Raw genomic sequence first — 24,943 nt, forward strand, 5'->3', positions numbered from 1 at the left:
AGAATGATGATTCGTTTGCACCAACTGGGATTTTTTCCCTGTTATGCAGAGATGCTTCAACATTCACAAATCAATCAATGTGATAAATCACATTTACAAACTAAATAACAAAAACGATATGGCTAACTCAGTAGATTCAGAGAAAACATTTGATAAAATACAATATCCTATCATGGTGAAAACCATAAGGAAAATATTTATAGAAGGAACATTCATCTTACAATCAGGTCAACTTATGACAAACCCACTGCCAGCATCCTATTGAATGTAGAACAGCTGGAAGCATTTGCCCTAACGAAGTAGGCAGGCATATAGGTTAAAATTGGTTAGGTTTGTGAGCTGGAAGACCACATCTTTGCCACGCCCCTGTGTGACTTCATGCCCTACCTGATACCTTCACCATGCCCCTGTGTGACCACATCCCCCTACCTGGCCACACCTGGGTGCCCACCACCCAATCAGGTTAATTAAACACTCCCCTTTGGAAGTGGGTTAAAAGCCTGGGACAGGTATGTCTGGCCCTTCTCTTCTTCCCTGGTCTCTTGCCAAGAAGGGGCTTGCTGTAGCCCTGCACCTCCAGGGCTCGTGGCCTTCGGGCCATGTGCCCTAGGCTTCCTGGCTTAGATGCTCCTCCATGTGGCTGGTTCCTGTTGCTCGGTATGAACCCATATTTACCCCTCTCTCTTAATAAATTTCTCACTCTCCTATGCATCTTTATCTGTGCCAATATTTAGAATTCTTCTCTAAAAATTAGGCAAGAATCCTCTCGAGCTTATTAATATTGGGGATTTATTAATAAGCATACGGTGAAATCATATGGTACCCCAAATTCCGTTAGCATTTGTGGCACCCCAGATAGCACTTCTGGTGAACTCTAAAGGGCCACATTTTTGTGTAAATTTTAGGGGGTCATGTCCGATTTCACTAAGATCCAAACCAGACAAGGATGCCCAATCTCACCACTGCTATTTAATATAGTCCTGGAAACTTTAGTCAGAGCCATTAGGCAAGAAAAAAGAAATCAAAGGGATAAAAATTGGAAAGGAGGAAATCAAACTATCACTATTTGAAGATGACATTATTGTATAGATATGGGATTCAAAAGACTCCATTGAGAGACTACCAGAACTCATAAACAAGTTTTGTAAAGTTGTGGGATATAAAATCAACACAGAAAAATCAATAGACTTTGTATACATAGACAATGTCATGGCTGAGAAAGAACTAAGATCAATTCCATTCACAATAGCACCAAAAGGCATACCTTGGAATATATCTAACCAAGGACATCAAAGATCTCTATGAAAAAAATTACAAAACATTAAAGAAAAACATAGAAAACAGAAATAGAAAACAGAAAAAATGGAAAGATTTTCCATGTTAGATTGGAAGAATCAAAATCAAAATGTCCATGCTACCAGAAGCAATTTACAGATTCAATGCAATCCCATCAAAATACCAGTGCTAAAATTCATATGGAAACACAAGAGACCCAGAATAGCTAAAACAATCTTATACAACAAAAATAAAGCAGGGGGCATCACAATACCTGATTTCAAGACATATTACAGGGCAGTTGTAATCAAAACATCCTGGTACTGGACAAAAACAAACTTGCAGACCTATGACATAAAATAGAAATGACAGAAATCAATCCATGCATCTACAACCAACTTATCTTTGACAAAGGAGCTAAAATCAATTCCTAGAGCAAGCACGGTCTCTTTAACAAACGGTGCTGAGGAAATTGGATCTCCATGTGCAGAAGTTTGAAACTGGACCCCTACCTTACACCCTAAATAAAAATCCACTCAAAAAGTAGACCTAATCTACAACCTGATACAATCAAATTATTAGAAAACATTGGGGAAATTCATAAGACATTGTTATAGGCAAAGACTTCTTTGAAATGACCCCAGATGCACAGCAATCAAAGACAAAACTGACAAATGGGATTATAGCAAGCTGAGAAGTTTCTGCACTACAAAAGAAACACTCAACAAAGTGAAGAGACAACTGATAGAATGGCAAAAATTTTTGCTAACTACACAACTGATAAAGAGTTAACATCAACAATCTATAAAGGCCTCAAGAAATTAAACAACAACAAAACAAACAATAAGAAATGGGATAAAGACATGAACAAGCATTTTTCAAGAGAGGAAATTCAAATGGCCAACAGTCACTTGAGAAAATGATCAGGATCACTACCATGAAGGAAATGCAAATCAAAATCACAATGAGGTTTCACCTCATTCCAGTTAGAATGACTCTCATACAGCAATCAACAAACAACAAATGCAGGAAAGGATGCGGGGAGAAAGATACTCTTGTCCACTGCTGGTAGGAATGTAAACTGGTACAGCCACTGTGGAGGAAAGTATGGAGACACATCCAAAATCTGAATATATACCTACCACATGATCCAGCCATACCTCTCCTGGGAATTTATCCAAACCAAAAGAAATCAGCATATAAAGGAGTTATCTGTACCCCCATGTTCATTGCAGCACAATTTATAATAGCAAAGATATGGAATCAACCAAGATTTCCATCACCTGTTGACTGGATAAAGAAGTTATGGTCTATATACACTGTGGAGTACTACTCAGCTATAAAAAATGAAATCCTGTCTTTTGCAACAAGATGGACACAACTGGAAATAATTATATTTAGTGAAATAAGCCAGTACCAAACAGACAGATATCATGTTTTCCCTGATCTAAGGTAACTAATAGAGTACCTGAAATGTAAAGTATTGGAGTGAAGTGGACATTTTGAAATTCGATGATTGTCAGACTTAACCCTACTGATAGAGTTAGAAACATGCCAGGGGATTCCAATTCAATCCCATCAAGGTGGCATGTACCAATGCCATCTCACTAGGCAAAGTGATCAGTTTCAGTTCATAATTGATCATAATGATAGGATTAAGAGTCAAAGGGATCACATAAACAAGACTAGTATCTGCTAATACTAACTGATAGAATTAAAAAGGAGAGAACTATCCAACAAGAGAAGCAGGATACACAGCAGACTCATAGAATGGCAGATGTCCTAAACAGCACTCTGGCCTCAGAATCAGCCCTTAAGGCATTCAGATCTGGCTAAAAAGCCCATGAAAGTATTTCAGGCATGGAAAGCCAAGACACTCTGGCAAAAACAAAATGACCTAAATGAAAGATCTCTGTGAGTGAGATCCCAGCGGAAAGAAGGGCCATCAAAGAAGGAGGTACCTTTCTCTGAATGGAGGAGAGAACTTCCACTTTGACTACGTACAGCCTTGTCTAAATAATAACAGAGTTGGCAAACTCAAGAGGCTTCCATAGCATTGGCAGCTCATGACAAGAGCCTCAGGTGATTACTGACATCATAAATAAGAGTGTCAATTGTTAAATCAACAACAGGAGTCACTGTGCACTTACTTCCCATGTAGGATCTCTGTCCTTAATGTGTTGTACTATGTGAAATAATGGTATAACTAGTACACAAGCAGTACTTTATACTTTGTGTTTCTGCATGGGTGCAAACTATTGAAATCTTTACTTAGTATATACTAAATTGATCTTCTGTATATAAAGATAATTGAAAATGAATCTTGATGAAGAATGGGATGGGAGAGGAGGTGGGAGATGGGATGGTTGTGGTTGGAAGGGTGGTTATGGGGAGAAAAAGGTGCTATAATCCAAAAGTTGTACTTTGGAAGTGCATATTTATTAAATAAAAGTTAAAAAAAAAAAGAAATTAGATGATTGTTTACAGCCTCTGTCTCTTCCCCTGAGTAACAGTGTTTTTTTCTTTCTTTTTTTTCCTTCATGCTATTTGTTGAAATCTTTTACTTATGGTAGAGTTAATTATATGATCATTAAGTAAACTGAAAATAGATCTTTGTAAAAATTAACACCGGGAATGTGAGAGGGAGGAGGAGGATGGGCTGATGCATGCGTGGGGGAAATGGAAGGGGTGGGGGGAGTCACTATATTCCTAAATATGTATATATGAAATACATGAGACTTGAATAAGTTAAATAAAATTTCAAAAAAGACTAAATTGCAAAGCAATAGAAAATCTGACTAGACATATAACTAGTAAGGAGACTGAATTAGTAATAAAATATTTCTTGACAAAATAATGCTTGAGCTACTTGCTTCACTGGGGAATTCTACCAAATATTTAATAAATAACTAACACTTGTGTTCTCAAATTTTTCAAAAAAGTGAAGATGTGAGAATTCCACATCTAATTTAGTAAAGTTAGCATTTCCCTGATATGAAGAAACCCAAACATACTACAAGAAAAGACATCTGCAGACCACAATCTCTTATGAATATTCAGGTAGAAATTCTCATGAAAATATTAGCAAACCTAATTCAGCTGCATTTTGAAAGAATAATACACTATGATCAAATGAGATTTATTCATGGAATACATGGATGGTTAAAATCAGTCAATGTAATACACCTCATTAACATGATGAAGTAATAAAATCTCATGAATATCTTCATTGACACAGAAAACCATTTGACAAAACTCAGCACTCTTTCATGAAAGCTCACAAAACTATAAATACTAGAAAATGACCACAATAATAGAAACCAAATATGAAAACTCCAACATCATACTCAGTAATAAAATAGCGAATATTTTCATCTGATATTAAAAATTAAGCAAGAATGACCCATTTTGTCATTCTTCATTTCTTCACAATATAGTCCTTGAAGTGTTAGTCAGACAAAGTAGTAATGATAATAAATAGAAAGGCACCCATTTTGGAAAGGAAGAAATAAAATTGCCACTTTTCACAGATAATATGATTTTACATTCAGAAAATCCTAAAGTCTCCACAAAACACTTCTTAGATCTGAAAAATGAAGTCAGCAATGTAATAAGATAGAAAGTCGACACACAAAAATCAGTAGCATAAACTGAAAGTAAAGGCCTAGAAAAATATATAACAGGAAAATATGAAACAAAGGCAAGTAGGAGTAGCTATATTCACATCAGATAAAACTCTAAAGAGAGACAAGGAAGGACATTGTATATTGATGAAATGATCAATTCAGCAAGATGTAGCAATCATAAATATATACCTAGTCAGCAAAGCACTACCCAGGTATATACAGCAAATATTATTAGACCTAAAGGGAAAGATGAACTGCAATATAGATGGACAGAACATCCAGGTGGAAAATCAACAGATACATTGGAGTTCAACCACGTTATTGAGCAAATGGGCATAAACAGACTTTTACAAAACATTTCACCCAACAGCCACAAAATACACATTCTTCTGATCAGCACAAGGAACACTTTCTAGGATAGACCTTATGCTAGGCCACAAGTCACATCTAAAAAAATTTATAACGATTGAAAGCATACCATGTATCATCTAAAACCACAAAGAAATAAAGCTAGAAATCAAAAACAAGAAGAAAAAAAGAAGAAGAAGAACAGAACATTCACAAGTATATGGAAATTAAACAACATGCTACTGAATGACCAATTAAAAGGAAATCAAAAAATTTCTTAAAATAAATGAAAATGAGGGGCCAGCGCTGTGGTGTAGTGGGTAAAACCATCGCCTGCAGTGCTGGCATCCCATGTGGGCACCGGTTTGAGTCCCAGCTGCTCCACTTCCTGTCCAGCTCTCTGCTGTGGCCTGGGAAAGCAATGGAGGATGGCCCAATTCCTTGAGCCTCTGCAGCCACGTGGGAGACCCTGGGGAACTCTTGGCTCCTCACTTCGGATTGGCGCAGCTTCAGCTGGTATGGCCAATTGGGGAGTGAACCAGTGGATGGAAGACCTCTCTCTCTTTCTCTGCCTTTCTTCTCTCCGTGTAAATCTGACTTTCAAATAAGTAAATGAATCTTTAAAAAATAAATAAATAAATAAATGAAAATGAAAACACAGCATATCAAAACCTGTGGGATACTGCAAAATCAGTATTAAAGATTGAAGCTATAACATTAAGTGCTTACATTTTTAAAAAGGAGAAATGCCTCAAATAAATGGTCTAATAATGAATCTAAAAGACAGGAAAACAAGAACAAGCCAAATCAATAGACGGAAGAACCATCCAACAGAACGTCAAAAAATATTTGCAAGCAACCTATTTGACAATGGATCAATATTAAGAATATATCAGCAACTCAAAAACCTCAACAAACAAATAGACAAATTCAGTTAAGAAAAGGGAAAAGGACCTCAATAGACAGTTCTCAAAAGAAAAAATACAAATGATGATCAAATATGCTTAACATCACTAGCCATCAGAGAAATGCAAAAGAAGACCCAGTGAGGGGTTGAGTATTGGATATAGTGGATAAAGCCTCTACTTGAAATGCAGATGTCCTATATGGGTACCATTCAAATCCCAGTTGTTCCACTTCTCATATTGTTCCTTGCTAATAGTCTGTGAAAGCAGCAGATGATCACCCAACTACCTGGGCCCTTGCCACCAACATGGGAGAATTGAAAGAAACTCCTGCCTCCTGGTTTTGGTTTGGCCCTGCACAGGCCATTATAGCCATCTGGGGAGTGAACAAGCACATAGATCTCTCTCACTCTTTCTCCTCCTCTATTTCTGTTTGTAATTCTGACTTTCAAAATAAATAAATAAATCTTGGGAAAAAAATCAATGACATATTTTACCTCACCCTGTCAGTATGGCTATTATGCAAAAGTCAAAAAGTAGCAAATGCCAAATGCTATGAGGATGTGGAGAAAGGGGAACACTTATCCACTGTTGGTGGGAATGTAGATTAATGCAGCTACTATGGAAAACAATATGGAGGTTTTCCATATGATCCAGCAATTCCACTGCTGGATATATGCACAAAAGACATGAACACATTGTATCAGACACCTGCATCACTATGTTTATAGCAGCACTGTTCACAATAGCTAAAATATAGAATCAACCAAGGTACCCATCATCAGATGAGTGGAAAAAGAAAATGATATATATGTATGCACACACAACTGGATCTTTCTCAGTTATAAAATGTGATACAGACACACAATTAGATGTTATTCAGTTATAAAAGAATTAAATTTTACTATTTGTGTAAATATGGATGGAACTAGAGGACATCATGTTGAGTGAAATAAACCAGACACAGAAAAGGAAATATTGTATGTTCTTCATTACATAAGCTAAAATTAAAAAAGAAAAAAAGAAAAAAACAAAAAAAGAAAGAATGTTTGTGTGTATCAGTGTTGCTGTAAATATGGTTTCATCAATTTTGCTTTATATCTTTGTCAAACCAAATGGTTAAGAATGATAGAGTCCTATCATTTTAATCACTGATCATTTTAAAATTTATTGTATATGAAGGATATTGATATTTTTTCATTTAATTGTTTATATTCTTTCCTATATTCCTTCTGAACTATGATCTTCTTACTTTTTACTTTTTGAACTCTTTGCTTAGCAGGACATCAAGCATTTGACTATAACATGAATTAGAAATAGTTATCTCTGATGTTGTGGTATAATGGGTAAAGCCACCTCCTGCAATGCCAGTATTGCATAATTGTGTTGGTTGGTGTCCTGGTGGCTTCACTTACAATCTACCTCCCTGCTAATGGCCTGGGGTAAGTAGCAGAAGATGGTTCAAGCATTTGGGCCTCTGCCACGCATGTGGGAGACCTAGAAGAAGCTTCTGGCTCCTGGCTTTAGGCTGGCTTAGCTCTGGTTGTTATAGCCATCTGGGGAGTGATCCAGTGAATAGAAGATACTTCTGTGTCTCTACCTCTTTCTCTGCAACTCTGACATTCAGAATAAATAAATAAATCTTTATTTTTCCCCAGAAACCTTTAATTTAAGGAATACAAACTTCATGCATTTCATAAATGCAAGTATAGGGTCATAGTAATCCTTTCCACCCTACCTCTCCTACCACCCACATCGCCAATATTTCTCCTCCTTCTCCTATTCATATTCTTTTTTTAAAGATCTATTTTCAATTAACTTTATACACAAAAGATTACCTCTATATGAAGTAAATAGTTCAAACAAATAGTATGAAAAATAACTGTTCCTCAACAGCTGAGATAAGGGCTCATTACATAGTGCCCTTCTTGTCTTTTTCAACAGTTAAGTTCTATCTTGTCTGATATTAGGATGGCTACACCAGCTTTTCTTTTGGTTTCTGCTAGCATGGGATATCTTTTTTCCTTCCTTTCATTTTCTGTCTGCACATAGCTTGTTGGTGAGATTTATTTCTTGTAGGAAGGAAATAATAGGTCTTGTTTTTTAATTGATTCAGCCAGTCTGTATCTTTTAACTGGCAAGTTGACATCATTTACATTCAAGGTTACTATTGTTAAGTAACAGCTTGGCCCTGCAATTTTTCCATAAATATAACTATTGTTTACTTTGGATTTCTTTTGTACTTTTACTGAGAGATTGTCTATCTTCATCTTCTTTCATAATAATAACCATGTTTCTGTGTTTCTGTGCATACTATATCCTTAAGCATCTTTTGTAAGGCTGGATGCTAGTGACAAATTTTTTCAATTGCTGTTTGTTATGAAGGAAGGTCTTTATTTCACCTTCATCCTTAAATGGGAACTTTGCAAGGTACAGTATTCTTGGTTGAGAGTTTATTTTTTTTTCTCTTAAGACTTGGAATATATATCGCCTTTCTCTCCTAGCCTATAGAGTTTCTGATAAGAAGTCAGCTGTGAGTCTAATTGAAGATCCTTTGAAAGTAATCTGGCATTTCTCTCAGCCACATTTTAGAATCTTCCCCTTATATTTTACTGTGGGGAGTTTGATTACAATGTGTTATGGTGAAGATCTTTTCTGGTCATGTCTATTAGGAGTTCCATCTGCTTCCTGTACTTGGACATCCTTCTTTCTCCAAATTAGGGAAATTTTCTTAACTTTATTTTTTTATTTGACAGAGAGAGTTAGAAACGAGAGAGAGAGTGACATAGAGAAAGGTCTTCCCTCCACTGGTTTACTCCCCAAATGGCTGCCATAGTTGACGCTGCGCCAATCCAAAGCCAGAAGCCAGGTTCTTCTTCCTGGTCTCCCATGTGGGTGCAAGGGCCCAAGCACTTGAGCCATTCTCCACTGCCCTCCAGGGCCACAGCAGAGAGCTGGATTGGAAGAGGAGCATCCAGGACCAGAACCTGGTGCCCATATGGGATGCCAGCACCACAGTTGGAGGATTAACCAAGTGAGTCACAGTGCTGGCCCCAAATTAGGAAAGTTTTCTGTAATTATTTCACTAAAAGTATTTTAATCCATTCTATATTTCCAAGCCCTCAGGAACTCCTAAGAACTGTATGTTGGATTGTTTGATAGTATCTCAGAAATCTCTAACATTGTTTTTTATATTTCTAGTTTCTTTTTTTTTGGTTTGACCAATATTCAAAAGATTTGTCATTTAACACAGATATTCTTTCTTCTGCCTCACTGAGTCTGTTGTTAAGATTTTCCACCACATTTTATAAATAAATCTTTAAAAATATGTTATCTCAAAAATAAAAAAGAGAAAGAATAAAGGAAAGAGGGATGGAGGAGATGTCAGTATGTATCATTTTATTCTTAGACTGGTATCTACGAACTACATAGAGTCTGTTCTCTTTGTATTAATGTCACATTAACATGAAAATTGATGAGAATTATGCTGTAATGGTTATCACACAGTTGCTGTGATCCTGAGAATCTATTGTATTTAAATCTATTGTATTTGAAACCATTTAAAATATCAGTACCATTTCAGCACACTAACAATAAACAATGGTGTCAGATTACTCTCAGGGGATCTCCAATTAAACTCACAGAAGACTTCTCGTCAGAAACCCTACAAGCTAGAAGGGAATGGCGAGACATAGCCCAGATACTAAGAGAGAAAAACTGCCAGCCCAGAATATTATATCCTGCAAAGCTCTCATTTGTGAATGAAGGTCAAATAAAGACTTTTCATAGCAAACAGAAATTGAAAGAATTTGTTGCCACTCGTCCTGCCCTGCAAAAGAAACACAGAAACATGGTCACCAATATGAAAGAAGGTAAAGGAAAGAAACCTCACAGCAAAAGATCACAGGAAGCTCAATTTCTCTTTGACATAGAATTAAAGTCTGATTCTCTGTTAAAGCAATATGTTAAAATAATCTACTATGTTCTCTTGATGTCTGTGAAATTCTAATTGTTCAAAAACAGCTGCATTTTTATTAAGAGCTATGGGTTATTTAAATATGTGCTTATTTTCAAAGATTTGAATAATCACCTTGTAACAATGATCAAATTTGGTCTATGTTATGTCATGATTTTAAGGAATCTTATTTCAACCAGATATTTTGGATTTTGAGCCTTCTTGGTGTTCTTGACAGGCATTCAAAAAATCAAAGTTCCAAACAATCTGGACTCTAAAATTTCCAGTAAATATTGGACTTTGGTTTTTCCAGTTTGGGACCAACTGAAAAAATCGAAGGACCTATGTCCCTCATCTTATAGAGACACCAACTAATCAGGCTATTTGGATTATATTAGGAGGACTGTCAAGATGTGACGTGGTACTAAATTTTAAGTTTCTGTAATGGAAAATGCTATTAATACAAACGTTTGAGAATTAAAAAGTCTAATGATCTTGTGTTACTAGACATGATAGTTATCTTAATGAGAAAGTCCCAGAGGCCTAAAGGGTTAAATACTTGTAAAATCCTACAGGTGCTTTCAAAAATACTGTGAAGTAAGCAAGTGCCTCTTGTTGGCTGACGAGTTTATAATTTTAAACATGGCGACTTAAAGTCTTTTGTCATCCACAGTTATATATGATGTGCTGCTCATAAAACTAAAGCGTTGTTAGTTCTGTGTTTAGCTGTCCTCCTATAGGTTCCTCCACTCGCAGAGACAGACAGATCAACAGGACAGAAGATCAACAAGGAGACAGTAGATTTAAACAAAACTATAGCCCAAATGGATCTAACAGATATCTACAGAACATTTCATCCTACATCTAAGGAAATTACATTCTTCTCAGCAGTACATGGAACCTTCTCTAGGATTGACCACATACTAGCCCATAAAGCAAGTCTCAGCAAATTCAAAAGAATTAGAATCATACCATGCAGCTTCTCAGACCACAAAGGAATGAAATTGGAAATTAGCAACTCGGGAATCCCTAGAACACATGCAAACACATGGAGGTTGAACAACATGCTCCTGAATGAACAATGGGTCATAGAAGAAATTAAAAGAGAAATCAAAAATTTTCTGGAAGTAAATGAGGATAAAAGCACAACATACCAAAACCTCTGGGATACAACAAAAGCAGTGTTAAGAGGAAAGTTTATATCAATAGGTGCCTACATCAAGAAATTGGAAAAGCACCAAATAGATGAGCTTTCAAGTCATCTCAAAGATCTAGAAAATCTGCAGCGAACCAAACCCAAACCCAGTAGGAGAAGAGAAATAATTAAAATCAAAGAAGAAATCAACAGGATTGAATCCAAAAAAACATTACAAAAAATCAGCCAAACAAGGAGCTGGTTTTTTGAAAAAATAAACAAAATTGACACCCCATTGGCCCAACTAACTAAAAAAAGAAGAGAAAAGACCCAAATCAATAGGATCAGAGAAGAAAAGGGAAATGTAACAACAGACACCACAGAAATAAAAAGAATCATCAGAAATTACTACAAGGACTTGTATGCCAGCAAACAGGGAAATCTATCAGAAATGGACAGATTCTTGGACACATACAACCTACCTAAATTGAGCCAGGAAGACATAGAAAACCTAAACAGACCCATAACTGACACAGAAATTGAAACAGTAATAAAGGCCCTCCCAACAAAGAAAAGCCCAGGGCCGGATGGATTCACTGCTGAGTTCTACCAGACATTTAGAGAAGAACTAACTCCAATTCTTCTCAAACTATTCAAAACAATCGAAAAAGAGGGAATCCTCCCAAATTCTTTCTATGAAGCCAGCATCACCTTAATTCCTAAGCCGGAAAAAGATGCAGCATTGAAAGAGAATTACAGACCAATTTCCCTGATGAACATACATGCAAAAACACTCAATAAAATTCTGGCCAATAGAATCAACAACACATCAGAAAGATCATCCACCCAGACCAAGTGGGATTTATCCCTGGTATGCAGGGATGGTTCAACGTTCGCAAATCAATCATTGTGATACACCACATTAACCGACTGCAGAAGAAAAACCATATGATTATCTCAATAGATGCAGAGAAAGCATTTGATAAAATACAGCACCCTTTCATGATGAAAACTCTAAGCAAACTGGGTATGGAAGGAACATTCCTCAATACAATCAAAGCAATATATGAAAAACCCACGGCCAACAACCTATTGAATGGGGAAAAGTTGGAAGCATTTCCGCTGAGATCTGGTACCAGACAGGGATGCCCACTCTCACCTCTGCTCTTCAATATAGTTCTGGAAGTTCTAGCCAGAGCTATTAGGCAAGAAAAAGAAATTAAAGGGATACAAATTGGGAAGGAAGAACTCAAACTATCCCTCTTTGCAGATGATATGATTCTTTATTTAGGGGACCCAAAGAACTCTACTAAGAGAGTACTGGAACTCATCGAAGAGTTTGGCAAAGTAGCAGGATATAAAATCAATTCACAAAAATCAACAGCCTTTGTATACACAGGCAATGACACAGCTGAGGAAGAACTTCTAAGAACAATCCCATTCACAATAGCTACAAAAACAATCAAATACCTTGGAATAAACTTAACCAAGGATGTTAAAGATCTCTACCATGAAAACTACAAAACCTTAAAGAAAGAAATAGAAGAGGATACCAAAAAATGGAGAAATCTTCCATGCTCATGGATTGGAAGAATCAATATCATCAAAATGTCTATTCTCCCAAAAGCAATTTATACATTCAATGCAATACCAATCAAGATACCAAAGACCTTCTTCTCAGATCTGGAAAAAATGATGCTGAAATTCATATGGAGACACAGAAGACCTCGAATAGCCAAAGCAATCTTGTACAACAAAAACAAAGCCGGAGGCATCACAATACCAGATTTCAGGACATACTACAGGGCAGTTGTTATCAAAACAGCATGGTACTGGTACAGAAACAGAAGGATAGACCAATGGAACAGAATAGAAACACCAGAAATCAATCCAAACATCTACAGCCAACTTATATTTGATCAAAGATTCAATACTAATCCCTGGAATAAGGACAGTCTATTCAATAAATGGTGCTGGGAAAATTGGATTTCCACGTGCAGAAGCTTGAAGCAAGACCCATACCTTTCACCTTACACAAAAATTCACTCAACATGGATTAAAGACTTAAATCTATGACCCGAAACCATCAAATTATTAGAGAGCATTGGAGAAACCCTGCAAGATATAGGTACAGGCAAAGACTTCTTGGAAAAGACCCCAGGAGCACAGGCAGTCAAAACCAAAATTAACATTTGGGATTGCATCAAATTGAGAAGTTTCTGTACTTCAAAAGAAACAGTCAGGAAAGTGAAGAGGCAACCAACAGAATGGGAAAAAATATTTGCAAACTATACTATAGATAAAGGGTTGATAACCAGAATCTACAAAGAAATCAAGAAAATCCACAACAACAGAACAAACAACCCACTTAAAAGATGGGCCAAGGACCTCAATAGACATTTTTCGAAAGAGGAAATCCAAATGGCCAACAGACACATGAAAAAATGTTCAAGATAACTAGCCATCAGAGATATGCAAATCAAAACCACAATGAGGTTTCACCTCACCCCGGTGAGAATGGCTCACATTCAGAAATCTACCAACAACAGATGCTGGAGAGGATGTGGGGAAAAAGGGACACTAACCCACTGTTGGTGGGAATGCAAACTGGTTAAGCCACTATGGAAGTCAGTCTGGAGATTCCTCAGAAACCTGAACATAACCCTACCATACAACCCAGCCATCCCACTCCTTGGAATTTACCCAAAGGAAATTAATTTGGCTAATAAAAAAGCCATCTGCACATTAATGTTTATTGCAGCTCAATTCACAATAGCTAAGACCTGGAACCAACCCAAATGCCCATCAACAGTAGACTGGATAAAGAAATTATGGGGTATGTACTCTATAGAATACTATACAGCAGTAAGAAACAATGAAACCCAGTCATTTGCAACAAGATGGAGGAATCTGGAAAACATCATGCTGAGTGAATTAAGCCAGTCCCAAAGAGACAAATTTCATTTGTTTTCCCTGATCGGCGACAACTGAGCACCAAAGCGGAAACCTGTGGAAGTGAAATGGACAATATAAGAAACTATGACCTGATCAGCTCTTGTCCTGGCTCTAGATGTACAATGTAATACTTTATCCTTTTTAGTATTTGTTGTTGTTGTTGTTGTTGTTCTAGTACTAGTGGTTGAACTCTGTAATTAACACACAACTATTCTTAGGTGTTTAAATTTTAACTGAAAAGTGATCCCTGTTAAATATAAGAGTGGGAATAAGAGAGGGAGGAGATGTACAATTTGGGACATGCACAATCTGACTTGCCCCAAATGATAGAGTTAGAAATGTACCAGGGGATTCCAATACAATCCCATCGAGGTGGCATGTACCAATGCCATCTCACTAGTCCAAGTGATTAATTTCAGTTCACAACCGATGGCTCTGATAGGTCTACGAATCAAAGGGATCACACAAACAAGACAAGTGTCTGCTAATACTAACTGATAGAATCAAAATGGGAGAGAAAGATCCAACATGGGAAATGGGATACACAGCAGACTCATAGAATGGCAGGCGTCCTAAACAACACTCTGGCCTCAGAATCAGCCCTTAAGGCATTCGGAAATGGCTCAAGAGCCCATGAGAGTATTGTAGGCATGGAAAGCCAAGATACCATGGAAAAGAAAAAAAAAAGAAGAAGACCTAAATGAAAGATCTCTGCGAGTGAGATCCCAGTGGAAAGAACAGGACCATCAAAGAAGGAGGTACCTTTCTCTGAAGGGAGGAGAGAACTTCCACTTTGACTATGACCCTATCGGAACAAGATCAAAGTCAGCGAACTCTAAAGGCTTCCATAGCCCTGGCAACTCATGACTAGAGCCTAGGGAGATTACTGACACCATGAACAGGAGTGTCAAATTGTTAAGTCAGCAACAGGAGTCACTGTGTACTTACATCCCATGTGGGATCTGTCCTTAATGTGTTATCTAATGTGCAGTGATGCTATAACTAGTACTGAAACAGTATTTTTACACTTTGTGTTTCTGCGTGGGTACAAACTGATGTGATCTTTACTAATTATATACTGAATCGATCTTCTGTATATAAAGATAATTGGAAATTTAAAATAATAATAATAATAATAAATAAAAAAACAATAAACAATAAACAATGGGCAAAGTAACAATTCATTTTGAATTGGCTCAAAGAGAATTAAGGTTTAAAAATAATGAAAGTTTTATATAATTAAAACCATAAAATAATGCTGAAGTAAATTAAATAAGACATACATAAATGGAAATATAGCCCATATGTTTTAATAGATTGCCTGAGATTGTTAAGATGTCAATACTGCTCAAATTGATCAACTGAGTCATTGTAATTTATACCAAAATTCCAATGTAATTTTCTTGCAGAAGTAGAAAATGCTATTTTTGCAGGTCAGCACTATGGCATATATGTTAAGTCTCCATTTGCAGTGCTGGCATGCCATGTGGGGCTTCGTTCAAGTCCCAGCTGCTCCACTTCTGATCCAACCCCTGTTAATTTGTCTGGGGAAGCAGCAGAAGATGGTCCCCAAGTCTTTGGGTCTCTGCATCCATGTGGAAGATCTGGAAGAAGCTCTGGCTCCTCGCTTTGAACCAACTGAATTCTGGTCATTCATTGTGGCCATTCGGGGAGTGATCCAACAGATTAGATATCTCTCTCTCTCTTTCTCTCTCTCTCCTCTCTCTGTATCTCTGCCTTTCAAATAAATAAATAAATCTTTTTAAAAAAAGAAATAAATTGCCATCTTAAACTTCATAGGAAATCTCAAGATACTCCAAATGGATTAAACACTTTTCAGAAAAAAAAAAAAAAAACCAGCAGAGATGGAGAACTCAGGCCTCCTGTTTTAGAACTTACTACAATGCTATAGTAAATGAAATCATTTGTGCTGCTGGCATAAAACACACATATAAACTAGTGGAATAGAGTAAGGAGCCTAGAAATAAACCTTTACAAATATGATGAAATGATTTATGACAAGAGTACCAAGATTACTCAGTGGAGAAACAGTCTTTTCAACAAATAGCCCTGGAAAAAACCCAGTTTTCATATGCCAAAGAAAGGCATTACACTCTTATCTAATACTATATTTAATAATTAACTCAAAATGCATCAAAGACCTAGAAATAAGCCCTACAATTATAAACTGTTAGGAAAAAACCTAGAGCAAATGCTTAATGACATTGTATTTTGCTGTGATTTCTGTTTTTTTTTTTTTTTTCAGATTTATTTATTTATTATTGAAAGGCAGACTTACAGATGGGAAGAGAGAGAGAGAGACCGAGAGAGAGAGAGAGAGACCAAGAGAGAGAAACAGAGAGAGAGACTGATGTTTGATGTTCCATCCACTGATTTATTCCCCAAATGGCCACAACAGCAGGGGATGTGCCAGGCCAAAGTCAAGAGATAAGAACTTCTTTTGAGTCTCCCACATGGGTGCAGGCACTCAAGCACTTGGGCCATCTTCCAGTGTTTTCCCAGGCACAAATAATAGGGAGCTGGATCAGAAGTGGAGCAGTAGGGTCAGGAACCAGTGTCCATATGAGAAGCCAGTGTCATAGGCTACAGGTTTGTTACCTATGCCACAACACCAGCCCCGGCAGTGATTTCTTCCCTCAAAGGCACAGGTAACAATAGAAAATGTTGACAAATTGGATTTAACAGAAAATTTCTAAAAATTGTGCATTAAAAGATACTGTCAATAGCGTAAAATATTAATCTACAGAATTATAGAAAGCATGTATAATTCTTACTTGTTTTTAATATGCTCCTAAATCTATATATATGAATACATGAAATTTGTTCACCTTATATAAATAAAAATTTGTTTAAAATATAAAAATATACTTCTTATAAAGAATTTATATGTAGAATATAATCAGAACATCTAAAAATCAACCACAACAACAAAACTGAATTCAGAAATGAGCAAAGAACTTGAATGGGCATCTGCCCCTTGCAAAAATGAAAATATGGCAAATACATATATGAACTCCACATCGGTAATCATTAAAGAAATGCACATCAAAACTATAAGACATCACCTCATACTTATTAGATGTCTACTATAAACAATCAGATGAAAATGTAGAGAAATGGGAAATTTTATGAGCTGTTGGTGGAATGCAAAATGACACAGCATTTGTAGAAAGCAGTGTGACATTTCCTAACACAAATTTTGAAAGAATCTACAAAATATCTACCCATTCCACTTCTAGAAGATTCAAAACAAGATCTCTACATCAATGTTCATAGCAACATTATTCATAATAGCCAAAATGTGGAAATGACACATGACCCGTGTGTTCATCAAAGGATGAATGGATAAAGAAAATGTACTCTAAATGCACATACAATTCACTTCAGAAAGATGGAATCTCTCTATATGTTACTGCTTGGAGGAACCTTGAGGACATTATGCTAACCAACATACTATTTGGTTACACTTATTTAACCAACATAATGTATGGCTCCACTTACAGGAGGCACTTAGACCACATCAAAATCATATATCAGATGTAGAATGGTGTTTCCCAAAGTCTAGAGTATTGGGAAAGGGATTTATTGCAGGCACCATGGCTCACTTGGTTAATCCTACATGCGGCGCCAGCATCCAATATGGGCGCCGGGTTCTAGTCCCAGTTGCTCCTCTTCCAGTCCAGCTGTGGCCCAGGAGGGCAGTGGAGGATGGCCCAAGTGTTTGGGCTCCTGCACCCGCATGGGAGACCAGGAAGAAGCACCTGGCTCCTGGCTTCGGATCGGCATAGCGCCAGCCGTAGCGGACATTTGGGAAGTGAACCAACGCAAGGAAGACCTTTCTCTCTCTCTCTCTCTCTCACTGTCTATAACTCTACCTGTCAAATAAATTTAAAAAAAGGGATTTATTATTTAATGGACATAGTTTCAATTTTTGCAAGATGAAAATAATTCTGAAGATAGAATGTAGTAACAATTTTACAACATTATGAATGAATTTAACACCATTAAATTATACACTTAAAAACAGTTAAGAAGACAAATTTTACATTGTGTCTATTATACCACAATTCAAAAAATGGGAAAAAATGTGACTGATGTCTTTCTCAAAGAAGTTTATACTGCAGAGTAGGCTAGACAAGTAAAATAAAATTATAACACAGTGTGATATCAGAAAAGACAAAGGTAGTAACCAGTTACATCTGGAGTCCAAAGCCCAACACTTTGCCCAGTCACCCAAGTAAGGAGAGAGATAAAACTTGTAACCCTCAGGGAGTATACAGTTTATCAGAAGGGATAAAAATATAAATAAATAACACTTTACTTACCAATGCCTTAAGAGCTATGAACTAAAATTATAGGAAGTGAAGAGAATATATAAGACATAATTTAGTCTAGGAGCCTCAGGGACTACATCCTCAAGTAAGTAACATGTAAATTGGAAGCTAAAGTATAACCTGAAATTAATCTGTCTATAAGAGAAAAAATTCAACATTCCTGGCAGATGAAACTTCACTTTTAAGCATCTTGAAATAAGAAATAAATGTACATATATACAGGACAGGGAAAAGTCCGGGCCAATTGGGATTTGTGTAATAATTTTCTAATTCTAATTTATAAGAGACTCATCAAATCAAATGCTTAAAAATAAGATCACTGGAGCCCATATGTAAAAATACTTATCTGGATGATCTAAAATAAGAAGGTAATTTAGATGGGATTAAGTATTATGCCTCAACTAATCCTAACATAGAAAGAGAGTGATAGGCAAGAAGACAAAGAGAGAATAGGAATTAAGTAATTCAGAGAACTGGACCAAACTTTCTTTAAAAATTTCTAAAAATGGTGAGCATTGTGGCATAGTTGGTTAAGCCACTGCTTGAAAAAGCTGCAACCCATATTAGAGGGCCTGGGATGGAATATCCACTTCCAATCTGGCTGCTTGCTAATATTCATGGAAGGCAAGAGATAATGATCCAAAACTGGATTCCTGCCACCCACCTTGGACCCACATAGATTTTCTGGCTCTTGGATTCAGCCTGGCCAATCCCCAGATATTGAGAGTATTTAAGGAGGAAACCAGCAGATGGAATATCTTTCTATACCTATTAACTCTAGCTCTATCCCTTTCTATCTCTATTTCTATCATCTCTACCTCAACCTCTGCCAAAACAGCCTAAGACCCAGGAAAGAATCATGCAACAAGCTCTAATGAGCACAGCATACAATCGTAGGAAATCAGGTATGCACGATCTCTAATCCCCCGACACACACATACACATGCACACACACACAGACAGACACCATACACACGAGCCCAGAAGGCAAACCAGGAGGCCATGATGAGCAGCAAAGCCCACAGATTCCCTCAGGAGGGAACTCTGTGACCCTGCTCAACCTCCAGTGGCACCAAGATGCATTTCTACAGCCTGTTCTTAGAAATTCCACACACAATGTCCCTGAGAAGCAAAAGGGAAGCAGCTGGGCAGAACTTTATGAGCAGATGAACCCCCAAAGCCCATGCAGCTATCAGACAATGAAAGGCGACTGCCTGGGCATTACTGCTGTGGTTTGGCCTGTGCAGGACCCTAAGACTCTGACAGGTACCTACTGTTGGGCATGCTTTGCCACACTATACTGCTTCCAAGGAGAGTGGGAGGCCAACCTCATGAAAGACATGGAAACTGATGAGTGCTCCACACTTTCAGTCAGGTACACCACGCACAGAGCTGCCGGTGAACCCACTTCACCTATGGGAACAGCATCCCCACTGGGACTGCAATCCCACAAATTTTTCAATCTAGGCCCCATTCACATTCACAGACATTCAATGTTGATTACAGCCGAAGAAGCTGCATGATCAATAAACTAAACTGCACACTTGTAAACTAAACCAATGCAACGTATGAAACCAACACCTTAGGACACACAACCAGCAAAAAGGGTTTTACTATCAAAGCCACCCTATAAAATTGTTCAGAGCACTTGACCCATCAGATGCTTAAAAAAAATTGTGGGGACAGGGATGCAAGAGAAATGGAAAAAAATGAAACAGAATCGTAAGTGCAAAGAAATACAGTAACTCTTTATTTATATATAGAAATAAATAGAAATGAATGAATTGTCTAACAATCCAAAATAATGATTTTTAAGAAAGTTTAATGACTTATAAGAGAATACAGACAAGTAAGCAAAATCAGGAGCAAAATTCATACTATGAATGAGAAATCCAACAGAGAGATCATAAAAAAGAATAAACTAAATAACTCAATAAATAACATAAAAAATATAGTTGAGAGCCTCAATTGCAGAATAAAGGGTTTCTGAGCTTCAAGACAGATTTTTTTAAATAGCCCTGTCCAGTAAAAAATATTAAAAATAAGAAAGGTTTTGACATTTTAAATGAGCAAACATTTATATTACAAGAGTTTCAGAAGTGGGGCCAGCACTGTGGCGCAGCATGTTAATGCCCTGACTTGAAGTGCCGGCATCCCATATGGGTTCTGGTTCAAGAGCTGGCTGCTCCACTTCCAATCCAGCTCTCCACTATGGCCTGGGAAAGCAGTAGAAGATGGACAAAGTCCTTGCATCCCTCTACCCACGTGGGAGACCCAGAAGAAGCTCCTGGCTCCTGGCTTCAGATCGGCACAGCTCCAGCCATTGTATCCAATTGGGGAGTGAACTATCAGATGGAAGATTTCTCTCTCTTTATCTCTCTCTCTATCTCTACTCTCTCTGTGTAACTCTGACTTTCAAATAAATAAATAAATATTTAAAAAAGAAGAGTTTCAGAAGTATAAAAAAAGGGAAAAGCATATAGAAAATACATCCAATGAAATAATTGCTGAAAACTTGCTAAATTTGGGAAAAGATATGGACATCCAGAATCAAGAGTCAAAGAACCCTGAGTAGATTTTCTCCATGGTTTCTTATAAACTGTCAGATACAAAGCAAAAGGAGAATTCTAAGAATAGTGAGAGTGAGAAAAGCATCAAGTCATTTATAAGGAAATTTCCAATAGACTAATGACAGACTTCTTGGCAGAAACCTTATAGGTCAGGATAAAATGGGATGAAATAATCAAAGTCCTTTTAAAAATTTCCTTCAAAGAATACTATACCCAACAAAACTACCCTTCAGACATGATGGAGAAATGAAGGAGTTCCATGGTAAGCACATAGTGAGGGAATTAATTACCATCAGAGTCACCCTACAAGAAATAATTAATGGAGATCTATTTTAAAAGCAGAAGAGTTATAGCGAATATCAGAAAAACTTTTGAAATTATAAATCTCAATATTAGAACAAATATTAACAAGAGAAGAGAATATTAAATTCTTATCAACACAGAAAACCATAAAGACACAAAGATGAACAAGAGCAGAAAACAGAACAAATTATATGTAAAACAAACAAAAGATAACAAAATGACAGGATCACATTTTTGCTTATTGATAATAATCACTGGGGCCAGTATTGTGGTGCAGCAGGTTAAACAATCACGTGGGACTCCTCATTCCATATCAGAGCAGGCGTTTGAGTCCTAGCTACTCCACTTGCAGTCCAGCTCCCTGCTAGTGCATCTGGAAAAATAACAGATGATGGGCCAAGTACTGGGGTCCCTACCACTCACATGGAAGACCTGGATGGAGTAATAGGCACCTAGCTTCCTTCTGGTCCAGCCCAAGCCATTGAAGTCATTTAGAGAGTGAGCCAGCAGATATGAAGATGTCTCCCCCACCTCTCTCCTTCCTTCCCTCTTTCTTTCTGCTAGTCAGCCTGCCAACTAAATAAATAAATCTTTTTTAAAAACTGAGCTGAAATACACTAAATTTCCCATTAAAAGATGTTAACAGATATAAAATGCAGATATGCTGTCTATAAAAAATTCATTTCACAAAGATGCACGTAGACTGACAGTAAAGGGATAAAAAAGATATATCATGTAAATATAAAGCAAAAACAAACCAACTATATAAAGAAAACATTTTTTGATCTAATAATAGGTAGGGATTCAACAATCCACTTTCATAAATGGACAGATTATCCAGACACAAAATTAACAAGGAAATATCATAGTAAAATTACACAATAGACCAAATGAAACTCACATACATCCATAGTTCATCCAACAGCTACAGAATATATATTTTTCTCACCAGCACATAAAATATTTTCTAAGACAGATTATGATAGGCCAAGTCTTGGAAAGGTTTTTAAAAATTAAAATTTTATACTATGTATATTTCCTGAGCACAATGGGATAAAATTAGAAAGCAATAGTAAGAATTTGCAACACACAGAAATGAAATAATATTTTATTTAATGAAGTGAAGAAATAAAAAGAGAAAACAAAAATTAATTTAAACAAATGAAAATGGAAATGGCATTTCAAAACCTATGGGATATATCAAAAGCAGTACTCAAAAGGAAGTATACAGTAATAGTATCTATAAAAAAAGGAAAAAAAAATTTTCAAATAAACAACATAACAATGCAACTCCAGGAACACAAGGAACTGAAAAGCAAGGGAAAAAAATGATTCAATATTAGTAGAGAGAAATAAATATCAGAGTAGGAATAAAAAAAATGGTGACTAAAATATATTGTAAAAGATAAGTGAAATAAAAAATTTGAAATTTCCTTCTCCTCTTCCTTCATTTTTTTCTTCTCTCTCTACCTCTCCCTCTTAAATAATAAACAAATATTTTTTTAAAAAGGAGACATTACAACTGATATCACAGAAATCCAATGCATCATTAGACTGTTGTGAGCAACATATATCAACAAATTTTAAGATCTAAAAGAAGTAGAAATTTCCTGGACATATTTAACTCACCAAATTTGAACCAAGAGGATATAAAGAAATAAGAAACTGAACACATCAAAACAAGTGAAGAGAATGAATGCAGAGTGAAGAAAAGTCCAACAAAGAAAAACCTGGCACTGGATGGATACCAAATCTTTAAAGAAGTAGTGCTAGTTCTTTCAAATTGTGCTAAAGTATTGAAAAGGGAGAAACTCTTTCAAACTCATTCTATGATGATAGCAATATGCTAATACTAAAAGCAGACAATGACACAATAAGGAAAAAATGGAACTACAGACCAATATCTCTGATGGACATAGATGCACAACCTTTTGGCAAAATATTATCAAATCCAACCTAATCAAGTGATATTTATCTCAGGAATACAAAGATGATCCAATGAATGCAAATTGACAAATATAATACATTGTATCAACATTATAAAAAAAATCAGAAGATCATCTCAATAGATGCAGAAAAATCATTCAATAAAGTTCAACATCTCTTCTTCATAAAATCCTTCAAAAAGTAGTTGTATAAGGAATGTACCTCAATTCATTAAGGTCTGTTCATGACAAACCCACAGCTTATGACATACTAAGTTGATAAGGATTGATATGGTGGTGCAGCACTGTGGTATAGAAGATTAAGCAGGACTGGCATCCCATATTAGCTCTGGTTGGAGTCCCAGATGCTCCACTTCTGGTCTAACTCCCTGTTATGTGTCTGGGAAAGCAGTGGAAAATGGTTCAGTACTTGGGCCCCTGAACTCACGTGGGAGACCTGGAAGAAGCTCCTGCCTCCTGACTTCAGTCTGGCTCAGCCTTGGGCATTGCAGCTATTTGTAGAATGAACCAGTGGATGGAAGATTTCTCTCTCTCCTTTTCACTCTCTATATTTCTGCCTTTCAAATAAATAAATCTTTAAAAAAAAGTTGAGGGCCAGCACTGTGGCTCATTGGGTTAGAGCCCTGGCCTGCAGAACCAGTATCTCATGTAGGCACCAGTTTGAGTCCTGGCTGCTCCACTTCCCATCCAGCTCCTTACTAATGCACCTGGGAAATCAGTGGAGAATGGCCCAAGTGCTTGGGTCCCTACACCCACATGGGAGATGCAGAAGAAGCTCCTGGCTCCTGGCTTCAGCCTGGCCTAGTCCTGGTCATTGTGGCCATTTAGGGAGTGAACCAGAGCATGCAAGACTTCTCTCTGTCTCTACCTCTCTCTGTAACTCTGCCTTTCAAATAAATAAAAATAAATCTTTAAAAAAAAGAATTGATATTATTTCCTCTAATATCAGAAATAAGAGGATGTCCTTTTCTCCATTCTTATGCATTATATTATTGAAAATCAGCCACAACAATTGGACAAGAGTGACCAATAAAAAATATCCAAATAAAAAAGAAGGTGGTCATAAACTTGTTTTCAGATGATATGAGTTTAGAAATCTCCAGCAAAAATTTTTTAGAACTGGGTGAATGGAATCAGGGAGATCACAGAATATAAAATCAACATACAAAAATTAGGAAATTCCTTTTGGTTTCAACTTTTTTATTTATTTAAGAAGCAGAGAGACAGACAGCAGAGATACACATGCAGAATTAACATTCATCTGTTGATTCACTCCCCAAGTGCCTACAATGGGTAGGACTGGGCCAACTCAAATACAAGAACTATGAACTTAATTGAAATCTCCCACATGGTTGATGGGAATCCAACTATTTTGAGCCATTGTGATTGCTAAGTCAAGAGCCAAAATCAGGCATAAACCAGGCACTATAAAATAGGGTATGGTGATCTTAACTGCTAAGCTAAACAGCCACTCCAGTATCTTCTTTTTTATTTATTTTTCACTTGTATGTATCTCATAAATACAAAATTATGTACATAGTAATTCTTCCCACCATACCCGCCCTCCCAC

This window comes from Lepus europaeus, chromosome 5 (assembly GCF_033115175.1).
Source record: "Lepus europaeus isolate LE1 chromosome 5, mLepTim1.pri, whole genome shotgun sequence".
In the NCBI taxonomy this organism is placed as follows: domain Eukaryota; kingdom Metazoa; phylum Chordata; class Mammalia; order Lagomorpha; family Leporidae; genus Lepus; species Lepus europaeus.